The sequence below is a fragment of the Lissotriton helveticus genome, chromosome 1_1 (assembly GCF_964261635.1).
Source record: "Lissotriton helveticus chromosome 1_1, aLisHel1.1, whole genome shotgun sequence".
NCBI lineage: Eukaryota > Metazoa > Chordata > Amphibia > Caudata > Salamandridae > Lissotriton > Lissotriton helveticus.
The window spans coordinates 233,264,602-233,286,009 of NC_136057.1; the positions used below are offsets into that span (position 1 = coordinate 233,264,602).

The window sequence follows — 21,408 nt, forward strand, 5'->3', positions numbered from 1 at the left end:
TGTCGTACGTAGACGAAAGGTTCTCCCAAAATACCCCTCTGACAGTACGCTGTATGTCACCTTCAATTAACAGGACAATTTCAAAAAGTCTTTCAGGGGGAGCCAATCTTGTATCGGCTGTTTCTATAACAACAAAAACTTCAGTCGCTGTCACCCTCAGTAGTGGACGGAGCGCCTCTCTGACTATGGTAATCTCCGCCGCGCTGTCCAGCAAGGTCAGAGCCCACGTCAGATTCCGAAGCCGCGTTCTCACTATCTGTGGCATATCTATGCGCTGTTAAGGCCGCGACTTTCTTCTTCGCAAACTGCGGACGCTTAGGCGTAGAATCCTCCTGCTTCACTGCGCCGTCTGTCTGGCGGGACTGACCACGTCCTTGCTGGCCACCACGTCCACGTCCACCCCCTCCTCCACCACCGGTCTTCTGTGCCGATGTTTCCTGAAAGGAACGAGGAGAGCGTTGATCAGAACCCTGAAAACGATCAGGTGATTTAATCATCGCGCGATCGCGCAAATCATAAACTCTGTCTGCCGGCGCAGGAGCTTGTATTGCAGGAAAAGTACCCTGAGTCTGCGTTGTCTGCTTCCCCTGTGTCTGTTTTTTAGGCCAATTCTGCTTTTTGGACTTGGGCTGGACATCTGTCACTGCAGATTGTCCCTGAGGTTGTTTTTTATCCTTCACTGGAAAATATTTCAGACCTCTACTTGTGCGGCCAATTGTCTTATAAGCAGCCACCACAATCTTTGCTAACTGGCGGGGTTTGTCGGCATCGGGCAGAGCAGCCAAAGCATTCGACACCTGAAAGTTAACTGCATCTCCTTTAACATTGGAGAGAATGAGATCACTTACAATCTCAAAAGAACCACACAGGCGCATACCCAATTCAACCGCTGCCTCTGGACCGTGATCATTCTGAACACGTCTAATGATTTCAGGCAGAGCATTCATAGACGGGGTGCCGAAGCACCTCGTATAAACTGCCGCAAAAGTTTTTCCCCAGCTTTCACAGTCAGCAAGTTCAGGAGTAATATCCTTCGGTAGAGTAATCGTTAACATTCTATGTTTATCAGCAGGAGTAGAATTCGGAAAAACCGCCTCCAGTTGATCAAACTTCTCTGCTAGCCAGAATGGGAAGTCATCGTTGTCAACAGGACGCGCACCAAAAACCGAATTTACCATCACTGGATTGAGACGCATTCCGCCTCGTTCCATGGGAGCGGCCGCACCCCCCTGGGGACCACCAGGAAGATGTCGACCGATGTATTGCACTAAAGGACGAATCACGGAAATGGAAACTACATGTAGCCTGCGAATTTCTGCCAGGGTACAAGCCCCGTGATTCGGGTGCGGGGTAAAGCCACCCAACGCAGGCCAATTAGTACCTGGAATTGAGAGTGGACCTAACCTCGCAGGGGACAAAGAGTGGGGGAGGGCGCCATCAAACCAAACTCGATGCTGCCAATGATCAATAGGTATTTCCAATGCCCTGTACGGCGTATATTCAGCCGGGACATCCGAGGCGGTGTAGGAGTGGAACAAACCAGAATTAGCGTCCACAGCCGGAAACGTAACCCAAGAGTAAAACAACTCGTAAGGAAACGCCGGATCTGCACATACCACGAAAATCACAGCCATCCCATCTACTGGGACTTGGTACGTCTGAAGATGATTGCGTACCGCTACGCGACTATGCTGCGCAATAGCCACCGCCGCCATGTCAATACTGGAAACAAGAACACACAAAGAATACTTTGTAGCACAACTGGGTAGTAATTCAAAGAAACCGTTTGAGAAAGAATCAAGCTTGAATAAAGACCTATTTCAAAAAATAGGTAGGTTTCACCGACACCCCGTTTTCCGGAAACGGACGTGAAGGGGTTAAGGCATGAACGATAAACCACTCGAGTGTCATGATATAAGACCACCGAAACCGTTGGGCGCCATGTTGCAGGGTTTCTGTACTCACACAGAACTGTGCACAGAGGAGTGGAACCTCGGCAAATTAGGGTGTCCCAAAACTTACCTTAGCAACCAACTCACCCCTTACCGAGCTAGCTACAGTGTCTCATTGGGCATATCAAACTCCCAATGTTTAGACAAACCAGAACATGAACTTACAGTACCTCAGGGTACGTGGGACTCATGAACACTCTTTCGTTATATTATCATTACAAACCAGAACATGGAGTAAAGAAGACACATGTGCATTTGAAATGTTTATTTACTAATGCCGTCTTCTCAGGCGCAGTATCTTAGATAATACAAGTATACTTATTATCAGTATCAAAATTATCAGCATAGTTACTAAGACATAAAAAGCGAATGGTGACAGCATGTTAACATGCTGTAATGAATAAGAGTTAACAACACTTATATCTCACCCTCCCTAACACATATATTATATTATTAGCTAAGAAGGTCTCTTTGGGTTGTTTTAGGGCGGGCCCATACCTTAGTGTCCTAGCATGAAGGAATCACATCAGCATACACCAGCTCTCTCTGCATGTGCACCGCATCAAGTGTGTTAACAATTCTCGTGCAAAGCAATATCAATCCCGCCTCAAGCCCAAGTTGGCAAAGGCTACACTTGTGTTATGACTATGAAGGCGTGGAGATCAGACCTCATAACAATTCCATATCGTGTTGCTCCTGAAACTTCAGCACTCTCCGTGCAGACATGGTTTATTAAACAAAACTGATATCAGAGCAATAACATATTATTCTCACATACACCACGGCAAACCACTAGGTTGAAAGCTAAGTCAACAATTAAGGGTCGTGTGCAGAAGTAGCAAGAAAGGAAAAATGGCGTTTAAATCTCAAATGTACCTATGCTAACTTAACACGATATAAGGATATATAGGAACTATACAACAAGAGCTGTTCCTAGTGCGGTCGGCCACCAGGTGTCATCCCAGGCCCAGGGCATGGATCTGAGGATGAAGACCTCCGTCTTGTCTGAGTTCAGCTTCAGTCGGCTGTTTCTCATCCATTCGTCGACAGCCTTCATTCCTTTGTGGAGGTTGGTTTTGGCAGTGAGGGGGTCTTTGGTGAGGGAGAGGATCAGCTGGGTGTCATCGGCGTAAGAGATGATGTTGAGATCGTGCAGTCGGGCTATGTGGCGAGTGGTGCCATGTAGATGTTGAACAGTGTTGGGCTGAGGGATGATCCCTGGGGTACGCCGCAGATGATCTCGGTGGCTTTGGAGCAGAAGGGGGGGAGGCGGATGCTCTGTGTTCTGCCGGAGAGGAAGGAGGTTGTCCAGTACAGGGCCTTCTCTTGAATCCCGGCGTCATGGAGGCGTGTTTGTAGTATGCGGTGGCAGACCGTGTCGAAGGCTGCTGACAAGTCCAGGAGGATGAGGGCCGTGGTTTCTCCGATGTCTAGCAGGGTCCTGGTGTCGTCGGCTTCATACATGTACAACCTAAAGCATCACAACTCCAAGTCAAAGTCCTGCTTAATATGAACGCAAACCAGCAACTTCAAACAAATGAATACGTTTGACAAAGAACAATGCTCCTCTCACCCAACAGCTGGCCTTCCCCGATAGAGGCATTATCATCCACTGATGTTATAAATAGTAGCAAATCAATGCGCTCCACGGAAAACAGAAGAGCTGTTGTTGATTTTAACACCGTCTTTTAAACATCATTGCAAACAAAATGTTAAAACAAACAGCATATGCAGGGGTATAGGGGGAGGGCATGCAGACATGTCGAATTGTGCTTTTAAAATGCTTCACATATCCTTACTGAGTAAATAAAAGGCCTTTTTTTTTATTGTTCTCAAAAGCCGGGGAAGCAGCTGTGTGACCAGAGAGCCTTGACATGCCTGTTTACAGATAGTCAGAACACTGACAAGATTATAAAATGCAAGCAGCAATGGCACTGAGCAGGAACCCAAGAAATAAATAGTCCCTCAAAGAGCATAAATACAGTCAAATCTTAATGATTCAGTACTTAGTCCCTGCTGCCTGGGAGGAATTAAAGAAAATAAGGTGGGACAAAGAGGCAGGACTGACCACTAGCAGGCAAAGATTTTTAAAGGACATGAAAACAAACAAATGGATAGCAGGGGGCTGGCTTTTAGTACACAAGATAAGTTACAATAGGTCTCAAATGCTCAACCTGAAAAGGGGAGCTTCACCCATTGATTGCCAAGTGAGAGGTGATCCCATTAAAGTAAAATAAAAAATGAAAGAAGAGTTTTAAAAATTGAAGGTGAATGGGATCATAGAAGAATTTGAAGCCACTGAATGGCTTGCTCCTTGGTCATGGAGCAGAAAGCAAATGGAGAGGCTAGACTGTACATTGACTGAAGGGAGCTCAATAACAGTGTTATAGTAGAACACAACCCCTTGCCCAATGTCTCTGAAATATTGTCTTTACTTGAAAGTGCAAAGTGTATTTTGTCAATTGACCTCCCGTTTGCATACCACCAGATAAGGTTACATTGAGATTTGCAGGAGTTGACAATGTTTATTACCCCTTTTGGAACACATACATTTCTCAGAATGTCATTTGGGCTATTCTCTGTGGTGGCAGTCTTTCAGAGAATGATGGAAAGAATTTTGAGAGGAGTAGTTGGCATAAAAGTCCATCAGGATCACATCTTAGTTTTTGGGAGTAGTATGGAGAAGCACAATCAACGAGTGAGAAACGTTTTAAGAGTGTTGAATGAGAAAGGTTTAATATTCTCAGGTAGAGAAATGTAAATTCAATCTTTCTGAAATTGACTATCTAGGCCATAAAAGTACATCTGCAGGGATTAAGCCAAAATAAGAGTTGGGGGATAACATAACTAACTTGGCCACTCTGACTTGTCGTTTAATTTTTAGGCATGTCGTAATATTATGGTAAATTAATTCTGAGATTTGCAGATAAGACTCAGAACATGAGGAGGGTATTAGAAAAGGACATGGTATTTACATGGGACCCTGATTGTGAGAAAGAGTTCAAATTGGTGAAAGCATATTTATCAGGGGCAGCGTCTCTGAAAAGTTTTGAGCGCAGTCAATCAATTTTAATCATGACAGATGTGAGTTCATGTGGCCTGGGAATAGTACTGCTTCAAGAACAGGACGCCATAGAGTGTACGATGGTATTTATCTTAAGGAGCTTAAGGGGGGCAAAACTCAATTATTCTGTGATTGATAAAGAGTGCCTTGCAATATTCTGGGCAGTGTGCAAACTGAGGAAGTTGTGATTTTCAATTCAAAATGGATCACAAACCAGTCAAAGAGATCTTTAAGAAGAAGGGCATTGCAAATATCTCATCTGGGATAAGGAAGTGGGTGGTAATGCTTGAGGAGTTTCATTTTGAAGTGGGCTATGTACCAGGTATGAAGAATAATCTTGCGTACTGCTGCTCGCGTCTAGTGGAAAGTAATGCAACATAGGATTCAGATGGTGTAATGGATGAGGATAATGATTCTGTAGTTTGCCTGGGTAGGGATAGTGTGATTAAAGAAGAAGAGTGGATTGTACAGCTTGGTAGAGACACTGAATTGCACCTGTGATCAGGAATTTGTGGGAAACTGGAAGGGTTACTCAAAGACAAATGAAGTTTTAAAACCATATTGGTCTGTGAGGTCAGAACTTTCATATCAGAATATTTATTGTTAAGAGCTACCAGGCTAATTCCCCCTAGCAAGCCAAGGGGGCATCTTGTGGAGTTTGCTCATGATAGCCATCTGGGTATCTCAAAAACAAAAGAAAGAATGAGACAGATGTACTGGTGGCCTGGGACGGACATTCTAACTGAAAGAACTGTGAGGAGTGAAAGGAGTATGTGAGTGTGATGTTATGGACCACACAGTTATGCTCCTCTTTAACCTCCTAGAGCTTAATGAGCTTACTGAACTAAAACAACTATGTCAGAATTCAACCCACATCAAAAGGGCCACTCTTAACACCATCATTTCCAACAATGACTTGACTTCCCTCTCCAACATAATTCTTATAGACTGGTCTGATCATCACCTCATTCTGTTTAAACTCTCAACCAACTCCCCTCTCCCTTCTCCACAAAATACCAAACCTTTGAAATGGTCCAGAAATCTTAGTCAAATCCCCTCTGATGTACTTGAGTCTAAACTCAAAGCCCACCTTCTCCTAACCCCCTCTCCAAAAATGCCAATGCACTCACTGACCATTTCAAGAAGACCTTTAATGACGGCTTGGACCAAATAGCCCCACCTAAACTAAAAAAACAAAGAAAAATTCCTTCCAAATCTTGGTTAAACTCGGATCTCGACAATGAAAGACCTTCTCTTAGACTGACTGAAAGAACTTGGAGACAACACCCCTCTCCCGCCCATCTTGCCCTCCTCAGATCCGCTAGCTCAACCTACAAGAAACATATTTTTAATGAAAAGGCAACCTTCTTTTGAGCAATCAATCAATCAATCATGGCATTTGTATAGCGCGCTACTCACCCGGGAGTGTCTCAAGGCGCTGGGGGGAGGGGTCCGTCACTCCTCGAACAGCCAGGTATTGAGCTGTTTCCTGAAGGAGAGATGGTCTTGGGTCAGCCGAAGGTGGATGGGGAGGGCGTTCCAAGTCTTGGCTACCAGGTAGGAGAAGGAGCTTCCTCCGGCTGTGGCTCTGCGGATGCGTGGTACGGTGGCGAGGGCGTGGCTGGTCGATCGTAGCTGGCGGGTAGGTGTGTAGAAGGTCAGGTGGTCGTTGAGGTACTTGGCGCCCAGGTCGTGGAGAGCCTTGTGTGCGTGGGTGAGGAGCCTGAACGTGATTCTCTTACTGACGGGGAGCCAGTGCAGGTCTCTCAGGTGGCAGGATATGTGGTTGTGTCGGGGGATGTCCAGGATGAGTCGTGCGGAGGTGTTCTGGATGCGTTGGAGTCTTTTTTGAAGTTTGGCTGTGGTTCCGGCGTAGAGGGTGTTCCCGTAGTCCAGTCTGCTGGTGACGAGTGCCTGGGTGACGGTCTTCCTGGTTTCGGTGGGGATCCATCGGAAGATCTTGCGGAGCATGCGCAGGGTGTTGAAGCACGATGAGGAGACGGCGTTGACTTGTCTGGTCATCGAGAGGGAGGAGTCCACGATGAAGCCCAAGTTGCGCGCGTGGTCCGTTGGCTTGGGAGTGGTGCCAAGGGCAGGGGGCCACCAGGAATCGTCCCAGGAGGAGGGCGATGATCCCAGGATGAGGACTTCTGTCTTGTCTGAGTTCAGTTTAAGGCGGCTGTTCTTCATCCACTCGGTGACGTCTTTCATCCCTTCATGTAGGCTGGCTCTGGCTGTGGCGGGGTCGTTGGTGAGGGAGAGGATCAGCTGGGTATCGTCGGCGTAGGAGATGATGTTGAGGTTGTGTTGGCGTGCGATGTCTGCGAGGGGGCTCATGTAGACGTTGAAGAGGATTGGGCTGAGTGATCATCCGTGTGGTACGCCGCAGATGACTTCGGTGGCCTCGGATCTGAACGTGGGGAGGCGGACTCTCTGGGTTCTTCCGGCGAGGAACGAGATGATCCACTCCAGTGCCTTCTCTTGGATTCCGATGTTGCTAAGGCGCTGCACTAGGGTGTGGTGGCAGACAGTGTCGAACGCTGCAGAGAGGTCCAGGAGGATGAGGGCCGCTGTTTCACCGTTGTCGAGTAGGGATCTGATGTCATTGGTGGCTGCGATCAGGGCGGTCTCGGTGCTGTGGTTGGCTCGGAAACCGGATTGCGAGGGGTCGAGGGATCCATTCATCTCGAGGAAGGCGGCGAGCTGTCTGTTGACAGTCTTCTCAATTACTTTGGCAGGAAAAGGGAGGAGCGAGATAAGGGGGAAGGTCTTGAGGTCGGTGGGGTCCGCTGTTGGTTTCTTTAGGAGGGCGCTGAGCTCAGCGTGCTTCCAGCTCTCCGGGAAGGTGGCAGTGTGGAAGGAGGTGTTGATGATGTCCCGGAGTTGGGGTGCGATGATGGAGTCTGCCTTGTTGAAGACGTGGTGGGGGCAGGAGTCGGTTGGCGATCCGGAGTGGATGGTGTTCATCGTGCGGGTGGTGTCTTCGGTGCTCACCGGGGTCCAGTTGCAGAGGGTGTTGGTGGCGGGCGTTGGTTCGGTGGTTGGGTGCGTAGTCTGTGCGCCGAAGCTGTTGTGTATGTCGGTGATCTTGCGGTGGAAGAACGAGGCGAGTGAGTCGCAGAGGTCTTGCGAGGGGTTGAAGTCGTTGTTTCCGGCGCTGGAGTTGGAGAACTCTTTGACGATGCTGAAGAGTTCCTTGCTGTTGTGGGAGTTGTTGTCCAGTCGTTCTTTGAGTGCTGTCTTCTTGGTGGCGCGGATCAGCTGGTGGTGCTTGCGGGTGGCATGCTTGAGGGCGGTGATGTTGTCGGTGGTCTGGTCGTGACGCCAGGCTTTCTCGAGGGTGCGGCCGTTCTTCTTGGAGTCCTTGAGTTCGTCGGTGAACCAGGGGGTTTTCTTGCTGCCGGGTATGCTAGGAGGGTTCTTTAGTGGTGCGAGGTTGTCCGAGCAGGCGGTCAGCCACTGTGTGAGGTTGCTGGCTGCTTTGTTGGGGTCCGTTGTGCTGGTGGGGGGGTTCTGGCTGAGGGAGGCAGTGAGCTGCTCGGTGGTGATCTTGCTCCAGTTCCGGCGAGGAACCTGTTGCGGGTGGTGGTGGCTCGTGGTTCTTCTGAAGCTGAAGTGGACGCAGCTGTGGTCAGTCCAGTGAAGTCCGGTGGAGTGGCTGAAGGAGATATGCTTGCTGACTGAGAAGACGGGGTCAAGCGTGTGGCCGGCGTAGTGGGTGGGGGTGTTCACCAGTTGCTTGAGTCCGAGGTTGGCGAGGTTGTCCAGCAGGGTGGTGGTGTTGCTGTCATTGTTGTTCTCCAAGTGGAAGTTGAGGTCCCCAAGGAGGATGTAGTCAGCGAAGGGGAGGGCGTGCGGGCTGATGAAGTCTGCGATGTCTTCGCTGAATTGTGTCCGTGGTCCCGGGGGTCTGTAGATGAGGGTGCCTCTGAGGGTCGTCTTGGGGTCGGTGTGTATCTGGAAGTGGAGGTGTTCGGCGGCGGTGAAGGTGTCGTCGGAGTTGGTCGAGATGCGGATGGTGTACGATGGCGATGCCTCCTCCCGTCTGGTTGACGCGGTCCCTCCGGGTGATCTTGTATCCGTCCGGGATGGCTGTGGCGATGTCGGGCGCTGAGGAGGCGTTCATCCAGGTTTCCGTGAGGAAGGCGACGTCTGGTGCTGTTGTGTCGAGCAGGTTCCAGAGTTCGACGGCGTGTCTGTGGACGGAGCGGGTGTTGAGCAGGATGCACTTGAGGTGGTTGTTGCTGGGGCTCGGCTTGGCGGGAGCGGTGTAGGTCCGGAGGCAGGTGAACTTGCAAGTTTGGCAGGTGAAGGGTCCGTGGGTGCGTTTCGGGCTGGCTCGGCAGCAGGCGGGGTTTCGGCCGGCGTTGAGTGCGTTGAGGGTGGCGGCGTTGTAAGTCCGTCGTGTGGGCTGGCATCCTCGGGGGCCAGGGGTCCTGGCACTGGGCGCGGTCCAGGCGCGGACGGGCGCGGACGGGCTTGCCTTCGGCGCACAATCGGCGAACCCGCTGCGTGTCCGTGCGGTCTCCATTTAAGGCCAAGTGGGAGGGAGGGGCAGCTGGGAGGCGGTAGCGGGGTGGACACAGAAAAAAAGGGGGCGAGGCCGCAAAGTCACGGCGGCGGGAAGCAGGGTGCGGGGGCCACACCAGGGGGGGCAAAGAACCAAGAAACAGAGGCAAAATCCAACACAAGGTACAGAATGCAGCAGAGGCAAGATCAGGACATAACAGGGCACAGAAGGGGACAAACTAAAAACGGCACTACGAGCAGCAGCGAGGGGGGGGCAACGAACCAGGCAACAGAGGCAAAAAACAGCACAGGATACAAAACACAGCAGAGGCAGGAGCAGGGAATAACCGGGCACAGGAAGGGACAAACTGCAAAACGGCACGACGAGCAGCAGCGAGGGGGTGAGGGGGCACAGACACAGCTGGAGGGCCGTGCGGCGCGGGGGTGTCCTGAGGACACAACTTGATCGTGCAAAAATAGGCCTAGAATACCGTTTAACATTGCTAGGAAAGAAACTTCTTCTGCTCCCACTGAGCTGTCGGCCTCTACTGAGAGATGCGAGGAAATTGCCAACTTCCTCTCAGATAAAATTGCCAAAATCGTTCAATCCTTTCATCAAACTCAGGCCCACCCACTCCCCAACCTGCCGCTAATGTTGGTGCAGATTTTGCTCCTTTATTGACCCCGCCCCTACCTCCCAATACCTCCTCTCACCAACCCGTGACAACTTTTCCGGAAGCCAGTTTTACCTACCTACAGCTAAAAAACAAAGCCTGCTGGCATAATTTCCACCCTCTGTCTGAACACAAAGTCCTTAAGATCATTTCCAAACTTAAGCCGTCTTCTCACACCAAAGACCGTCTCCCTTCTAACCTTGTACAAAACTTAAAACACATCATTGCCCCTTACTGGACTACTATTATCAACACCTCCTTTGCCTCAGGATGTGTCCCTGACTCTCTCCAGCTCTGACAAATCACCCTCATTCTTAAAAACCCCTCTGCGGACCCTGACAACCCCAACAATCTCCGCCCTATCTCAAACCTCCCACTTCTAATTAAAGCCCTTGAAAAATGCCTACTCCGCCAATTGGATAATCACATCTACAATCACAACTTACTCGACTCCTTCCAATCCTGCTTTAGAAAAGGATGCAGCACAGAAACCGCCATTCTAAATATTGTCAACAACTTCCACAAGTCCCTTGACAATGGTGAGTCCTGCCTACTTATCCTCCTCAACCTCTCGGCTGCCTTTAATACAGTTAACCATTCTTCCTTACTTAACTCACTTAAAACTTGCTTCGGCCTTAATGATTTGGTCCTTGAATGGTTCTCCTCCTAGCTCCAACATAGAACACAACAAATTGAAATCAAGAACTGCCTCTCTAACCCTACTCCCATCTCCCTAGGTGTTCCTCAGGGCTCTATTGTCTCCCCCCTCTCTTCAACCTATTTTTGGAACTCCTTACCCTTATTCTGAAACAAGCAGTGATCAACTATCACCTCTATGCTGATGACACCCAACTTTACTATAAGATTAGTGCCCATGCTGATGTACTTCGTGTAAACAATACCTTGAGTAAGATTCTATCCTTGTTCTTTTCCAACCACCTCAAACTCAACCCTAATAAAACTGAAATCATTTTCTTCTCTTGAAAAACCAACCTGCTCCCAATTCAAGGCTGGCTCCCTGACCTTAATGCCCTCAACTGCTCGCTCTCCTTATCTCACTCAGTGAAATCACTCGGTTTCACTATTGACAAAAACCTCACTCTCAATGATCACATAAAAAACTCTGCAAAATGAGCCCTCTTCACTCTCCGTCATCTTAAGAAAATCAAACCCTTCATTGCATCTGATGACTTTAAATGGGCTGTCCAGTCACTAGTACTCTCCAAAATTGACTATGGCAACGCCATCCTCACTAGAACTCCCAAAGTACACCTACCCCCCCCCCACCCCCCCCCCCTCCGATCCATGCTTAACCTAGCAGGTAGGCTAATTACTGATTGTAAACGTTTTGACAACAACTCCCCAGCCCTCAAAGTCCTTACTTGGCTACCTGTTGAAGGAAGGTCCACCTACAAGACCTCATGCGTAACTCACAAAGCCCTTCATCAACAAACCCCACTGTACCTCTCAAACAAACTCAAGAAAGCGGGCTGCTCCGGACAGATGAAAAGCACTAACGCTCTCCTCCTCGCCCCCACCTGTTAAAAAAGACAACCACTCAATCTCGTGCCTTCTCCGGGAATGGCACGAGCATCTGGAATGCTCTCCCAAGGGACTTGCGCTGTAACCCCTCCTACCTCAGCTTCAAAAAAGACCTTAAATCTCATCTTCTCATCAAACAACGGGTTCCTTAATCCTCGCCTTTGACCCTACTTTCAACTTCCCCCGCTCTGCTTCCACTCTTCTTTCCTCTTGACTCTTACCTCTCTTCCCCTCCTTTCCTTTTTGATTTTTCACCCTTTAATCACCTCCCTCCACCCATTACCCCCTCCCCTTGCTCCTCCTTTTATCTCCCTCCGACAATATTTCCTCATTCCCCTAATTTGTTCTCACCCACTTATATTAAACTGTTTATTCATTTCCTTCCAACCAGCCTAGAAATTCCTGTTTCCCTTTATTCAACAATGAGCGTTTTTCTGAGCTCCTGTGATTGTGTAAAATGTGTCTTCTTGATAGCCTATATACACATGTAAATAGCTTTGTTGTCCATTTGCCTATTTAGTTTTGTTACCATGTAATATTAGCTCTACTTGACAACCTATATATTCATGTAAATAGTTTTTTTGGGCCCATCTGCCAATTTAAAATATTCCAATCTTTGCCTATTTGTGTTTTATCCCATTGAACAATCTGTCCTTTACTGTGACTGTTTAATGCTCATTCCTCCGGGTCTAGCCAGCGCTATATAAAACATTTCAAATACATAAATAAAATAGATGTCAGAGAGCAGCAGTGCAAAACAAGAGAAAAGCAGGCCTTCCAAGTTTGCAGTCCAAAGATGAGTCCTTTAAGCAGCGCAACAGTACTTCTGGCAATGTGCAGTTTTAGTTCCAGCAGTGTCTGATTTGAGGGGGTCCTAGACCTTATACCCAAAAGTGCCCTAGAAGTAGGGGTGACTTTAATGTAAAGGTTTTGAAGTGCAACAGTGTTCAACCTAGTCCTGTCTGCCAGCCTATCTGTAGGGGGTAAACCAGTGCTATGTGTGAGGACAGCACTCTATCTTTTGAAGCGTAAGTGTCAGCTAATCCCTTAACACCTGCCCAAAATACCCATCAGTATGCCGATGAATGCCGATGCTCTTACATTTCCTGTGTTTGTGTCTGTCTAGAGGGAAAGTACAAAGCGTAGCTGTCACCCATCTCAGGTATGTATTGGAGATAGGCTTCAAGGCAATCAGAGCACCAAGTGCAGAGAAATGTTAACTTTATAAAAGTGGCTTTTCTAAAACAATAATGTTAAACTTCACCAGTAGGGATGATTTATCACTACTACTCCAAAAAATATAAAACAGGAAGTAGCTACTCCTTACTGATCATGAATTTCCACTTTAAAGTGTATATGGGAATTCCCAATGCTAAACTATGAGAGAGGTAATGCTCACAGTAGTGAAAAACGAATGTAGCTGTTTGTCACTATTAGAACATGCAACACATAAAAATACATGTCCTACCTTTTACTCACATAACACCCTACCCTGAGGGCTAACTAGGGCCTATATTAGGTGTGACTTATATGTGGTCAAAAGAGAGTTTAAGGTTTGGCAAGTAGTTGTAAATGCCATGACGAAGTTGCAGTAAGCTGCACACACAGGCACTGCAGTGGCAGGCCTGAGACAGGTTTGAGACAGGTTTGAAAGGCTACTGATGCGGGTGGCACGATTCAGTGCTGTAGGCAAACTAGTAGCATTTGATTTACAGGGTATGGGTATATGTTGTAACACTTTGCAAGGGATGTAATAGTACATCAAATATGACCCATCTGATACCAACTACCTCTGTAGGAATTGTAACTGGAGCCCATCCTTTTCAAATATAGTTACTTCACACTCTTCCCCTGCCTTGGAATAGAGATTGTATCTCCTAAACTGCAGGTCCGTTTGTAAACATCACACGGAAATACATATATTGACCGAGGAGCTTAACCCTCGCGCCCTCTTCCTAACGGAAACGTGGCTCCACTCAGATAACGACCCAGCTATCGGGTGGGCCATTCCCCAGGGCTTTACACTAAAGAGGCTTGATCATCAGACTGGGAGAGGTGGGGGACTGGCCATTGTCTATCGAGACAATTACAAATGCCGCATTACCCCTACCACCTCACCAACCTGCGAAAGTGCCCACTTTTCGTTAGAATTCTCCCCTACCACCACCTTCTCAGGTATACTAGCCTATCGCCCTCCTGGTGCTCTAAAAAGCTCCATCGCTCAAATAACGGATCTCGCTGCTAGTGTTGTGTTGTCCTCACCCAATTTTACTTTATTGGGGGACCTTAATCTGCACCTTGATGATCCTCACGACACAGCAGCCAATATTCTCCGTTCTAATCTTTTAGCACTGGATCTTCATCAAAAGGGTTTTCATATAACCCACAATAGAGGCCACCTTTTGGACCATATTTACAGCAACAGTGACGATCTTACGGTGCTACCCCCGATCCCGCTACCTTGGACCGATCACTTCTTAGTACCTTTTACTTGGCACACATATTCTTCCACCCCCACGTGTCATCCTGCTAAACAGCGAGGCAGGAAGTGGTCTTCACTCTCCCTCCCTGATTGGGAAGCTGCCCTAGTCAGAAATCCCCCGATGAAGGCACCGAATGTTAATACAGCGGCCAACAATTTTGATGGTTGGATCTCCTCTACACTGGACATGACCCTCCCCGTGCGAGCCACCAATGTCACAAAAAGACTTAAACCTGCTCCATGGTTTACTCCTAACCTTAAATCTAGGAAACTACTCTGTCGTAAATATGAAAGAGCCTGGAGACAAGATTATTCCCAAGACAGGAAGGTTAGTTATAGAGCGGCTATTAGGCTCTATAAACAGGAGTTAAAAACAGCACAGGCCTGTTATTACGGCAGTAAAATCGAGGCTGCCGCTAATGCTCCAAGGGAAATCTTTAAAATCGTTAAATCCCTTATCTCTCCTCCTACGGAATGCCCCTCCGTGGAGGGTGCCCAGAATCGCTGTAACAACCTGGCTTACTTTTTCTCCCAAAAGATTCAGACCATATACTGTTCTTTTGGAGAGGCTGACAGCACCCCGGACCCCCCTGCCCCTCCTTCCCTGTCCACCGCTATTCCTTGCCAGCTAAATACAATTCCTCTCTTGGATATGCCGGCTTTGGACAGACTTATCCCACAAATTACCTCCGGCTCACCTAGTGACCCGGCACCCCCCCAGACCCTTCTTAAGGTAGTGGACATAATTCGCCCGGTCATATTGGACGTCCTCAACACCTCTATCACCACTCCTTCCTGGAAGTGCGCAATGGTGAGGGCTCTGTTGAAGAAACCCAACCTGGACCAGAACAACTTGGCGAATTACCGCCCCATATCTTTGCTCCCCTGGCTGAGTAAACTACTAGAGAGGCACGTAAACAACACCTTGATGAACCACTTGGAATCAAATGGTCTCCTGCGTGCCTCTCAAACAGGGTTCCGCCCTCGACATGGAACTGAAACCGCTCTTCTAGCGGTAACGGAGGAAGCCAGAACTGTGCTGGACCAGGGTGGAAAGGTCGCCATTATCCTACTAGACCTAAGCGCTGCGTTCGACACAGTTAACCATGTCACGCTTTTACAACGTTTGGCGGACTTGGGTGTGTCGGACGCAGCCCTAGAATGGTTGACATCCTTCCTGGCTGACCGCTTTTTTCAGGTCTTCGAGGGCGAGGTGGCATCCCCTAAACACCCTCTCAGATGTGGGGTTCCTCAGGGCTCCTCCCTGAGCCCCACTCTGTTCAATGCCTACATGGAGCCCCTAGACAGGATAGTCCATCCCTTCGGTGTGCGTATTGTCACCTACGCAGATGACACCCAACTGGTGGTCTCTTTAGACCACCAGGAGGGATCGTCCAGCACCCTAGGCTCCTGTCTGGAGGCTGTTTCCAGATGGATGCAATCTTCATGCCTAAAACTCAACGGGGAGAAGACAGACGTCATCCTGCTGGGTAACCCCTCCCCCTCGGGCTTTGCATCCTCATGGCCCCCATGTTTAGGCCCGCCCCCTATGCCCAAACCCCAAATTAAAAGCTTGGGGATTTGGTTTGACACCGACCTGAATTTCTCGGTACAAGCTACGAAGACTGCGGCTACCTGTTTTGGGCTGATGAGGATGCTAAGGAGGGTGCTCCCTCTACTCCCATTTCAGGCAAGGAGGATCCTGGTCCAGGCCCTTATACTATCTCGCCTGGACTACGGGAATGTCCTCTACATGGGAGCTCCTGCGTACACCATCCAGAGGCTCCAAGTCGCCCAAAACAGTGCAGCCCGTCTACTCTACAACCTCCCCCGCTGGCAGTCAGCAAGGAATGCTCTAAGGGAACTTCATTGGCTTCCCATTGCTGAAAGAATACAATTTAAGGCCATGTGTATTTTACACAAGGCCTTCCATCGCACTGGCCCCGTAATTCTTCAGTCCCTGGTCACTCCCTATGTTCCATCTCGCTCCCTCCGTTCTTGCTCCCTCCAGCTGGCTACTCCCAGCAGAGTCAGGAAGGCTCGCTGGGGTGGCCGTTCCTTCTCACATACTGCGGCAAAACTCTGGAATACTCTCCCTCTGCCCCTGCGGGGAACTGTAAACCACCTCTTTTTCAGGAAAGCCCTGAAAACACACTTGTATGCTACACTCTGTTGACCTGCCTCGAGCCCTCGCTAATTAAGCTCCTGTCATAAGCGCTACGAGGCCTCCGGGTAGTTTGCGCTATACAAGTGCTATTTCATTCATTCATTCATTCATTCATTCATTCATTCATTCATTCATTCATATGGCAATCGGTATATACCAAGGTCACCATGTTTAGAGGAGAAACACATGCACTTTAGCACTGGTTAGCAGTGGTAAAGTGCTCACAGTCCTGAGGGCAACAAAAAAGAATCAGCAACAACAGGAGGTAAAAGGCAAACATTCTGTGGAAAGACCACCCTAAGGATGCCTGGTCTAACAACTTCCAATATACATATGTCATGCAGAATACATGGATTAAACAGTACTAATGTGGAGTGTAAATGAAGCTGCTCCTAAACATCAACTCAAGAACATTGGATCTGTTTTCCATAAATTCCCTTGATGTACAGCAGGTGAAATCCATCTACAAGAATTATTAATTTATTGACATATGTTTATATGTCAGCTGTGGAACACCCTGCCTCTGGCCCTACGGTCCTCTTCTAACTTGCTTCACTTCAGGAAGAGCCTGAAGACTTGGCTTTTTAACCTTTAGTATCTCTGTTGTTTTTTTTGTTTCAGTTGTCCGCTGTATGGTGTTATGTTTTTTATTTTGAGCTGCCTCGATAAAGCGCCGGGACACTCCTTTGGAGTAGCCGTGCGCTATAAAAATAAATGTATAACATAACATAACAAAATGACAAAAAAAGTACTTTTAAAATGATGAAATTTGGAGCGAGTTAGGATGGTCTTTTCTGGCTTCTGTCCGCCGCAGCCCATGTACAGCACTTCCCGGGTTCTCAGCCTGGCCCCGAGGACGGCATTGACTGAGGTCTGACCTGGAGGAGCGCTGGGTCCATTTCACAGCCCCGGACAGACAGCTGCGCGGGCCGCAAATACCGGCAGCATGAGGGAGGGCACACGTGGCGGCTCAGGAGAGGATGCGAGGCCCTGGGAACTGGCGCCGGCCCATTGCACTCGCCACTGCCATCGCCTCCGGCAATGGAGAGAAGACACCGGTAAGAATGGGCCGGCCCCGCGAGTACCGACAGAGACGCTGGGTGCACTGACACACGTCGGGTCCTTGCCTGCACAGAGCCCGCAGCTGGAGGGAGTATGTGACGCACCTCGGGATCGAGGTGGACCCAGGGCTGAACACGCAAGATCGGGCCTACGGCAGTGAGTGAAGAGTAGTGCCCCGACCTCTCACCGTGATGCTGGTCGGTGCGGCTGCCAGTAGCGCTACAGGAGTGACCCCCGGAGGACCAGTGGGAGGCATGAGTCGCACTGCAGGCACCGCCGGCCCACCGGAGGTCAGAGACCTGCGCGGGGGATTGCAGAGGCCTGTGTGACCAAGGAAACTGTGCCGAGCCTGGATGAGCAGTGAAGCCAGGCCTGGCCCACAGCAGCAATGTACCAGGGCAGAACATAGATGACAGACAAAAAAAAACCAGGGAAGCTGAACTGTAAACCCTATAGTGAGAGGGTGGATGCGGGGCCCATAGTTACACGAGGTTGAGTAGGGCTGCGGTGAGACCCCCACAGTACACACTACCTGCAATTCCGACCCTGGCCCCCCCTATCACCGCCAGATAGCACAGATCACACGATACAGCCGTGGGCAGCCAAGATCGGATGAGCGGTGGTAGTGAACGCGGCCGCCGATAGAGTTGGTCGCTGAGAGCGGAGCCTGGCGACCGACAGGGGAGGCCTGACTAAGCTCGGGTGCGGCTTCCGGGCATCAGTGTGACTCCCCGCTCCTCCCCTGATTTGGACCCGCCACCCAGCCAACAGCCTCAGCTACTGCTTATCGTGGGACCGCTCCTGCAGACAATCCCACACAGTCGAGGATGGACAGGCCCATGGCAGCTTTTACGGCCGGGATTCAATTGCACATTACCCTGCCCGACTTCCAGAGAGGAGCGGTCATACCTGGGGTGCCCCGGTCCGCGCATGTTGCCTTCTAGTGGGGAGGCTTGAGCACTGACTGGGAATGGCTCACTTGGCCCTGGAAGTGGTCACGCCAGCTGAGCCGGCCGGGAACCCATTGACCCACCTGTGACCACACTATGTCCTCTACCTGGGGAAGAAGGACAAGACACTAAAAGAACTCTTCGCGCGGACACCGGGGGGCACCACAATGGATCACTCTTCCCAGGGGGCACCCGCCCCAATGCAGGGTGACAGCACTGCAGAGGACCCGGTGACACGTGCCTTACATGAATCCCTCTTCACGTCCCTCCGCAAAGACCTGCAGACAGTTAAACAGGGCCTAATGTCCGAAGTCAAAGACATTCGACGAGATGTGGCTAGAATAGGAGAGCGGGTTGCTACGCTGGAAGATAAGGGAGACAACAGAGATACCGATATGGCCGCCCCGCAGCAAGAAGTTATCTGCATCCATGATCAGCAGCTGGACCTGCAAACACATCTCGAAGACCTAGAAAACTGACACAACATCCGGATCCGAGGAGTGAAAACTGGGGAGGAGGCCGGAGACATCTTTGCTTACATGAGTAAACTTTTCAATCATATTCTCGGTAGCCCACCAGACACAGACATTAAGATAGACAGAGCGCCCAGAGTGGGCCTACCCCGCTCAGACAAAGCCCTGCCGGCGGGCATACTGGTCTGTGTACAGGATGTCCACATGAAAGAAGAGATTCTCCACAGGGCCCGTTCCATGCACCGGATTGATTTCTGGGGACAAGTCCCCACCCTGTACCAGGACCTTGTCGCACTCACTTTACAGAAGCGCAAAACCTTTCGGCCCATCACCACACATCTATGTCAGCGTGACATCTCCTACTCATGGGGTCACCCGTTCTGGCTCATCTTCCGCCTGGACACCAAGCTTTACCAGCTGCACTCCGTCTCCGAGGCCTGGCAGCTAATGGGCATAGACGTTCCTGATGAGGACGATGGGAATAGCAGCCCTACCCATGAGGCCAGAGACTCGCAATCATGATGGCGGCAGCAGGGCCGCAGATGGTGCCCAACATGGCCAGACCCGGCGGAGATCACGAAGGGGCAGGAGGGGGTCCTCGAGGCCCTTCCGGGGGCATAGGCAAAGACTCAAGCCAGTGAGCACGTTATATAATGTTTGTATTTAGCCCCCTTCAATTGCATTTTGGCAGGCAGTGGGCAGGACGGAGGGCCATTCTTGGCCAATTAATGGACCCCCTTCGGTCTGCTCACCAGTTATCCCTTGACAACGGACTATATCCTGAATCCTTCTTCGTTCCTTGTTGTGTTGTTCTGCTACCTTTTTTAGGGTTCTCGCCGTTCCTTTTTCCTTTTTTTGTTCTTGGGGTCCCCCGTTCACTGCTCCCAGGCTCACACGGACCTTGCTATGGGACACACGGCTCACTTCACACCCACACAATGGTCACAACGCACGGATCCAGTATTAGAGCCTTGTACTCTCTCCTCGACACTGGACCTCTAGATGCCTACCCCTAACCTCAAGATCCTCATGTTTAATGTGAGGGGTCTCAACAATCCTATTAAGCGCAAGGCGATACTCTCATACCTGGAGAGTACTAGGGCTGACATATGCCTGTCACAGGAGACACACCTGCTCGCCCAGGACTGTCACTGACTCAAATCTTGTATGTTTCCCACACAACTCTTCTGGTCTGGTGCTTCTAAGTCAGTCAGTGTGTCTCAACTTCTTGACTTTGGTGGACCTTCATCCGTTCACTACAGGAACCAAGGGACACTGGCCTAAGCAATTTCTACAATATGGTACCTCAAAATGTTATATGGTTCCTACGAATCTAGTAGGAGTGTGTATGTGAATCAACAAGACTTCATAAACAGAGATTGAATCTGATATAGTCAGTAAATGTTGGTTTTGTCTCTAGCTCCCAGTACCACATCTAAACCCCTAACCTTACAGAGTTATAGATGTTTTTTGGTAACCTCAAACATGACTAGAATTCCAAGGGAATTTCTGGAAACAGATCTAACGTTATGTTTGTTACTTTTGCATTCTCAAATGTTTAAAAAAGAAATGAACTTGCATTTCCAAATGTTTATTTAAAAGCTCTAATCCTTGTAAATAAAACATGAACTGTGACTATTAGAAAGAAAGGTGAGAAACATCATTATTATAAACATTATTAGAATGGTGAAAAACACAAACAATTCAATTATGTTAATTGTTCATATTATTACTAAGGTTACTCCTATCTACTATCAGTTTCTCTATGCTAAAGAGAGCATGTCAAGAGTACCCATCTGTCAGGCCTTATCACCTTATCAGCAATGTATTCAGAAAGTCTCTCCGTGGGAGACCCTGTAGCCAATATGATGGGCCTTCAAGGTGGGAAACCTCTCTGCTGGTGTATCTTGGATGTATATGCTGGGTGCCCTCAGTGTAGGATTGTACATGAAATTATATTCCGCATCCGCGATCAGACATGTCTTCCTCAAAAGTTTGAGTCTGCGTTCAATGATGGTGTTAGTGTCTTCAAGCGTGTTGTGTCCCGGCCTCTAATATGCAGACACATCTTACAGTTGTTGAATTATTTCCTCTTTGTAGTCAACCTCATTCATGATGACAACATTACCACCCTCATCTGCCTTCTTGATGATAATGCCAGGTTCTAATGAGTGATGGTGTATGGCCTGTCTTTCTTTCTTGTGATGTTGTGTCTAATGTTCTTCTGACCTAGTATATATGCATCCTCCAGTTTGGGTAGTTCACGTGTGACTTCTTAATAGAAAATATCTATCAAGCTATCCATAGGTAGGCACCGGGTGAATCTAAACTTGTTTTTAGGACCACTATCATCCAGATTGGAGCCAATGTTGAGGTCCCCCATGATTTGTGAGACTGATGGAGTGGCAGCCTGTGTGTTTTCTAGGAACAGTAACAAATGGATATGTTTGTCTTGGATGGTCAAGTTGCACTCCATTGTATCTGTGTTTGTACATGGTTGGTGTGTTCTTTACCTTGAAAAAATGTGTTAAAT

The 21,408-nt window shown here is 49.0% G+C and overlaps 1 protein-coding gene across 2 annotated transcripts in view; it reads left to right on the forward strand.

The window, feature by feature from the left end:
* Window positions 1-21,408, forward strand: part of LOC144788733 (membrane-spanning 4-domains subfamily A member 4A-like) — a 202,561-nt gene that overhangs the window by 57,502 nt on the left and 123,651 nt on the right. The gene's annotated exons all lie outside the window — the stretch shown is intronic.